Source organism: Panthera uncia, chromosome B1 (genome assembly GCF_023721935.1).
Source record: "Panthera uncia isolate 11264 chromosome B1, Puncia_PCG_1.0, whole genome shotgun sequence".
Classification (NCBI taxonomy): domain Eukaryota; kingdom Metazoa; phylum Chordata; class Mammalia; order Carnivora; family Felidae; genus Panthera; species Panthera uncia.
Window position 1 is genome coordinate 29,285,156 of NC_064811.1, and position 8,084 is coordinate 29,293,239.

Genomic DNA, 8,084 nt, shown 5'->3' on the forward strand with positions numbered 1-8,084 from the left:
CCTCCCTCCCTCCCTCTCCCCCTCTCCCCCTCCCCCCCTCCCTCCCCCCTCCCTCTCCCTCTCCCTCTCTCTCTCTGTCCCCCCACTTACATTCTGTCTCTATCTCAAAAATAGACATTAAAAATTTTTTAAAAAGAAATATTTTAGTCACTATGTCATGAAGGAAAGATAATGATTAATATAAATCCATGAAAATAGGTTTAAAAATATTACCTTATAAATAAAAGGAATTCTCCCATATACGACACTACAAATATATTTCAATAGTTTACATTCAGACCTTCAATTATATCTCTAAGTGTGAAAATTTTTAGAAAATGAGGTTTTAAAGTGACTAGAAAAAAGTATCTTTTCCCAAGTGTCTTTTCTTCAATTTCCCTCTCAAGTTACTATTGTACAGCTTTTGCTAGAATAGCTACAAAATCAGAAAATTCATTTTCTCTTGAGACAACTCCTTCAAATATTAAAGACTCCTTGAAAATCATCCAAAAATATCTCTCCATATAATTTGCACTCTTTGGTTCATATTTTATCCAGTGGCAATATACAGCTCTACCTTTTTCCATATGATAACTCTTGAGATCATAAGGGCAGTGTCTGTGTCCTTACTCTCCTCCCCTTCCTTTCTGTGGGCTAAGTGTTTTCCCCAATTCATAAAACAAGGTTTCCAACCTTTCCACCACTTTGCTGGTCACTCTTCACTGAATGCATCCACGATTTTTATGCACTCTTCATACTTTTCAGTATGTTACCCATTATTTCAGGTGTGGCCTCAAAAACAAGGATACCTTTTCACTTTGAGTTAAGTTCCCTACTTCTCTCAGTGCGCTGAAGTCGTGGTGTCATCAGAGAAGCGGCCTGGCTTGGCATTTAGAAGCCTTCCAAATTGACACTTACATTGATTTCATCATTTTCATACCATAGTTTTGCCTGCCTGGGGACTTTGGTAGAAGTAAGGACTTCTAAGTCAGGGATGTAAGCTTGAAAGGGAAGATTATCCATCCATGAATTCTAGCTGGCCTTCTGTCCCTGAAAGAAAACCACCTCTTGCAAAACAAAATTACAATCATAAAATTGATTTGTGACCATAAGAATTAGGGCAAGGGGTTTTAGTTCAGCCATGCAATATTTATGTCAGCGTTCTGATAGTTAGACAGATCCCTCATCAGAATAGAGAGATGCCTCCCACCAGAACCAAGCAGAGTGAATCTTTTATCAATGTGCTTTCTCCCCACAGCAAAGCTGGAGGGAGGGAATACTGTCATTGATTGCTGAATGGTCTTGCTTTTCTATATTTTATGCTAATTATTCCCCGTTTCTAATAAATAAATCTTTTTAGATTCTTTAACATGTTATGTCTTGCTCTATTCAGGAGGCCAACTTGTCTTTTCAAGGTGACTTTGATTTTCTCTTATCATTTTAGGTGGTTTTTATAACTTAATTCTTAGAGATGATTCTTATTTCTATTTACCAAATTCCAACAAAGGTCCTTACTATCACCCACATGAGTTTACATGACTAAGTAGTCGTAAAAACTATGGCCACATAGCCACACACAAAGATAAGACCTTTGTGCTTTTCCTGCCTCCTCCCCCTGTGGCATCTACAGGGGGGAGGAGGAGTGTATCTTGGGCAGTTTGACAATGGCAGTTACTGATTAACATTAGCCCTTTGGATATCAATCGTCCTGGCATATCTCAGAGGGCCATTGATATCTCTGATTAGACACCCCCTTGAGTGCACAGCTTTACAATGAAGGTAAGAGATCTGATCTGCCCAACTTCCCACTTGTTTTCTATTTTTTCTAAGGCATATCCAATTACAGTTAAAAGCACGTGGCTTCCTCCAAAGACTATGAAGAATCAGGGAATAATTAAGGTCAGAAAAGCAGCTTTAAAATCCTCATATTTACCATAAGTATCCAAAGAGAAATTCCTTTGAATATCTTCACATCTGTGTAAGGTAGTATGTCTATTTCTGGAGTTCCTTCAGATTCTTAGAAGACCTGAACAATACACCTTGACCTCACACCAAAGATGTAACTTTCGTGTCCCAGGCAACAGTTATCAGTATTCTAACATCTTTACAGAGTTTCTCAACACAGCTACATAAGTAAATGCGGAAGGGGTAATCTTTTTTATACAGCCACTTTGAAGATAGGAATACAAATTGAGGAGGAAGGTGAAGATGAGAAGCAATGCCATAAGGAAAATGTGTATCTTTGTAAAAGTTAATTGTAATGATAATTACTTTCTGCTTTGGAAGCACATAGATGATGTTGGCTCTTACAATGGAATTTGTTCAAAGAAATAAAATAGATTGGGCTATTCAACAGTGACTGAATTGTTCATTATGTTAAGAATGGAAAGCAATCTTGTAAAATGTCATCTTTTGCATTTATTTTCATTTTCTGAGGACATTTATGCCAACTAAATGTAAAATTTCCCCAATATCACTCCTACCTCATTAAGGGAGGAAAATAATATGGCTAAATGCCTTTGACAAATAGTTCTATTATTTAAATAATTATCACTGTCTTTGTCACCAAAGATACAGACAAGGAAAAAGCAGGTGAAGGCACAAAAGGGAGATTCAAGATATTTCTCAATAATAGGAAGAGGAGGAAGTAGTTGAGTGAGAAATTCACCTGCTGCTGCAAACAGCAGTCCCTGCAGAGATCTAGCTGTCCTAGAAGCATTGCACACCTTATACCCCTTAGTCACATGCACACTCCCTCTCACACCCACTCAGAAAAGTGACTAAAACAATGGCAAAGAATAAACCATTTTCTGTTTTGGAGGTACCAACTCACAATTCTGCAAATCGGTATTTCTGGTCATCCATTTTAAGTTCAGCTTGAACGCTAGGTAGTGCCTGTGTTATTGGATGGTTTCTGCTTATGCCTTCCTTCCCAGCGTGGGCCTCTGGAGATTAACCTCTCTGTGTCTGGGCAACATCGGCCTATACAACCTTCACTGACCTGTGTTTGTGTACCCTGATTGGTTTGCACTTGCAGAAGGAATCCCTGGCCTGAATGTTGAGCCTGAAAATCCTTCTTCTATTTCCAGGCTGGCCTCATACCCATACTCCTTTTTTTCTTCTCCCTCATTGAAGTATAACTGACGTTACATTATATTAGTTATAGAGTGCATAATGTCCTGATTGGATATTTGTATGTATTGCAAAATGAGGACCTCAATAAGTCCAATTAACATCCATCAACATACGTCGTTATTTTTTCTTGTGATGAGAATTTTCAAGATCTCTCCTAGCTACTTTAACATGCAATACATGCGTGCAATATGTGATTAACAGTAGTCACCATGCTATGCACTATATCCCCATGACTTCCTATGTAACTGGAAATATGTATCTTTGAGCCCCTTCACCCATTTTGCCCAATCCCCACCTCCAGCAACCACCAGTCTGTTCTCTGTATCCAGGACCTCCAGGTTTTTGTTTTGTTTTTGTTTTTGTTTTGAAGTAGAGTTGAGACATAAGGTTACGTTAGTTTTAAGTGGACAACGTAGTGATTCTACAAGTCTATACATTGTTGCTATGCTCGCCAGAAGTGTAGCTCCCATCTAACAGCATACAATGCTATCACAATACTCTTAACTATACGCCCTATGCTGTACCTTTTTTTTTCATGACTTATTTATTCCATAATTGGAAACCTGTATCTCCCACTCCCCTTTACCAATTTTGCACACTCCCCCATACCCTTCCTCTCTGGCAACCATCATTTGTTCTCTGTGAGTCTGTTTCTGCTTTGTTTTTTCATCTGTTTCATTTTTTTATTCCACATATAAATGAAATCCTGTGGTATTTCCCTTTGTCTCACTGGCATAATATCCTCCAGGTTCATCCATGCTGTTGCAAATGGCAAGATCTCATTCTTTTTAATGGCTGATTAGTCGCTGTTGTATTTACAGACAACCCAACTTCTTTATCCACTCATCCATCAATGGACACTTGGGTTGCTTACATGTCTTGCCTATTGAGCATAATGCTGCTAGAAGCATGGTGGTGCATTTGTCTTTTCCAATTAGTATTGTTATTTACTGGGGAAATGCACAGTAGCAGAATTACTGAACCGTATTATAGTTCTATTTTTATTTTGGGGAGCAACTCATACTATTTTGGGTAGAAAACATACTGCTTCCACAGTAGCCGCACCAGTTGACATTCTCACCAATAGAGCAGGAGGGTTTCTTTTTCTCCACATTTCCACCAACACTTGATATTTCTTATCTTTTTTATTTTAGCCATTCTGACAGGTATAAGGTGATATCTAGTGGTTTTGACTTGCATTTCCCTCATAATGAATGATGTCGAGTGTCTTTTCATGTGTCTGTTGGAAATCTGTATGGCTCCTTTGGAAAAAAATATTCAGGTCCTTGGCCCATTTTTTAATTGGATTATTTATTAGTACGGAGTTATATATGATCTTTATATATTTTAGATATTAATCTCTTGTTGGATATATCATTTGTAGACATCTTCTCCCATTCAGTGGATCACCTTTTTGTTTTATTGATGGTTTTCTTTGCTATGAAAAAGCTTTTTATTTTGGGGTAGTCCCAATAGTTTATTTTGTTTTTGTTTCCCTTGCCTAAGCAGGCATATCTATAAAAATGCTAGGGCTGATCTCAAAATGATTACTGTCAGTTTTCTTCTAGGGGTTTTATGTGGTTTCAGGTCTCACATGTAGGTCTTTAATCCATTTTGAGTTTATTTTTGTGTATGGTGTTAGAAAGTGGTCCAGTTTCATTCTTCACATAGCTGCCCAGTTTTCCTAGCACCATTTATTGAGGAGACGGTCTTTTCACCATTGTATATTCTTGATTCCTTTGTTGTACATTCATTGACCAAATAAGCATAGTTTTATTCATGAGCTTTGTTCTGTTCCATTGATCTGTAGGTCTATTTTTGTGCCAGCACTAGCTGTTTTGATTATTATAGCTTTGGAGTGTATCTTGAAAATCTCAGATTATGATATCTCCAGCTTTGTTCTTTCTCAAGGTTGCACTGGCTATTCAAGCTCTTTTGAGATTCCATACACATTTTAGGAATGTTTGTTCTAGTTCTGTGGAAAATGCTAATATTTTTTTTAAATGCTGTTGTTATTTTGATAAGAATTGCATTGGATCTGTAGATTGCTCTGGGTAGTATGGACATTTGGACAATATTCTAATTCATAAGCATGGAAAATCTTTCCATTTCTTTGTGTTGTTTTCAGTTTATTTTATCAGTGTTTTATAGTGTTTAGAGTATAGGTCTTTCACCTCCATGGTTAAATTTTTTCTTGGTATTTTATCCTTTTTTGTGCAATTGTAAATGGAATTGTTTTCTTAATTTTTCTTTTTTGCTACTTCATTATTGGTGTATTGAAATGCAGCTGATTTCTGGTATTAATTTTGTATCCTGCAACTTTACTAAGTCTGCTTATTATAAGAGTTTTTTAGTGAAGTTTTTAGGGTTTTCTATGTATAAAATGATGTCTTCAGCAAATAGTGAAACTTTGCTTTCTTACCAATTTGGATGCCTTTTATTTTTTGTCTGATGGCTGTGGTTAGGACTTTCAGTACTATTTTGAATAAAGTGGGAAGAGTGGACATCTTTGTTTTATTCCTGACCTTAGAGGAAAGGCTCTGTTTTTCACCATTGAGTATGATATTAGCTGTGGGCTTCTCATGTACAGTCTTTATTTTGTTGAGGTTTCTTCCCTCTAAGTCACCCTTGTGGAGATTTTTTTATCATGAAGAGATACTCTATTTTGTCAAATGATGGTTCTGTATTTATTGAGATAATCTTATGATGTTTATCCTTTTTGTTGTTGATATCATATATAGTGTTGATTGATTTGTAAAAATATGATGGGGAAAGATAGGATAAAAAAGGCACGGAGGGAAAGGTTAGGACCTGAGGAAAAAACACATTTTGGAACAATGCTGGGAGCATCTGACCACAGCAAACCCCCTCAGGCATAAGATTCCTCTTAATAATATAACAGATACCACCCACTCCCCATCACTTTCCCGTCAGGAATTTGAAAAAAGACCTAACTAAAATAAGTAGTAGACCATAAAATGTATGACCCACAAGGAATGGTATGGCTATAGGCCACCCCTCATACAATGGGATCAAGCCAATCAGTAATGGACAACCCAGTACCTAGAGTTATCAAGCCAATAAAGGTAGGACCTGAGAAGGAACCAGGGGTAAGGGAAGTCAAGGCTGACCAGAACCTTATAAAACAAGAGCCCTTGCCTGTAGTCGTGGGTATTCACCTTCGAATGCCCCCTCCCTGTAAAGAGAGCTTTTACACTTTTCTTACTTTTCTTAACTCATACTCCAATAGACTTTGGCCTGCTGCGCATTTTGTGTCCACCTCTTTAGTCTTCAAAATGGTGAGACGACAAACCCCAGGTATTGAGGTAAAAAATCCTGCAACAAAAATCGAACCATTCTTACATCCCCAGAATAAATCCCACTTGACTGTGGTGAATGCTCCTTTTAATGTATTGTTGAATGTGGCTTGCTAATATTTTGCTGAGGAATTTTACATTTTGTTCATCAAGAATGTTGTCTGTAGTTTTCTCTTTTTTTTTTATGTAGTGTTTTTGTCTGGTTTTGGTATCAGGGTAATGTTGGATGGTCTAATGTATCAATCAAGGACATTGTTTCCTCATTGATTTTCTGCCTAGATGATTTATCCATTGATGTAAGTGGGGTGTTGGCATTCCCTACTATTATTGTATTGGTCAATTTCTCCTTTCATGTCTGTTAATATTTGCTTTATATATTTAGGTATGTCAGTGATGGATGCAAATATAATTGTTATATCCTCTTGTTGGATTGAGCCTTTTATCACTGTGTAAAGTCCTTCTTTGTCTCTTGTTACAGTCTTTGTTCATTCTAATGGATGTAAGTAATGCTATTTTGTTTGTTTGTTTTCTCTCTTTTTTTTTTCCTTCCATTTGCATGGAATGTCTTTTTCCATGTTTTCACTTTCAGTCTGTATGTGTCTTTAGGTCTGAAGTATGTCTCTTGTAGGGATCATATGAATAGTCTTATTCTTTAATATATCTCATCACCCTATGTCTTTTGACTGGAGCATTTAGACCATGTACATTTAAAGTAATTATTGATGGGTATATACTTTTTGCTATTTTTGTTAATCGTTTTGTGGTGGTTGTTCTTTCTGTTTGTTTCAAGTTTTTTAAATTCCAGTTACATATAATGTAACATCAGTTTTAGGAGTAGAATTTACTGATTCATTACTTACATATAACACCCAGTGCTTATCACAAGTGAACTCCTTAATCCCCATCACCCATTTAACCAATCTCCCTGCCCACCTCCCCTCCAGCATCCCTCAGTTTGTTCTCTGTAGTTAAGAATCTCTTTCTTGGTTTGTCTCTCTCTCTTTTTTTCCCCTTATTTTTACCTGTTTCCCTTCTTAAATTCCACATATGAGCACAATTGTATGGTATTTATATTTCTCCAACTAACTTATTTTGCTTAGCATACTGCACTCTATCCATGTCATTGTAAATGGCAAGATTTCATTCTTTTTGGTCGCTGAGTAATATTCCATTGTATGTCTTTACCACTTCTTCTTTATCCAGTCATTAGTCGATGTATATTTCCATAACTTGGCTATTGTTGATAGCATTGGTATAAACATTGTGTTGCATGTGTCCTTTCAAATCATTTTTGTATCCTTTGGGTAAATAGTTGGTAGTGTAATTGCCTAAACATAAGATAGTTCTTTTTTTAACTTTTTTAAAGTTTATTTTTGAGAGAAAAAGAGAGAGAGAGAGCATGAATTGGGGAGGGGCAGAGAAAGAGGGAGACAGAATCTGAAGCAGGCTCTAGGCTCTGAGCTGTCAGCACAAATTCCAATGAGGGGCTCGAACCCATGAACCATGGGATCATCACAGCTGGCTGTAGCTTTGGCTGGCGTGGGCTAGGGGTCCTAGGTACTCTGTGCTGGTGCTGTCCTGGTAGATGACCAGAGCCAAAATGGTCATGGGCTAGGATGGTCCTGGGGCTTTCCACACAGAGGGCTCTATAGC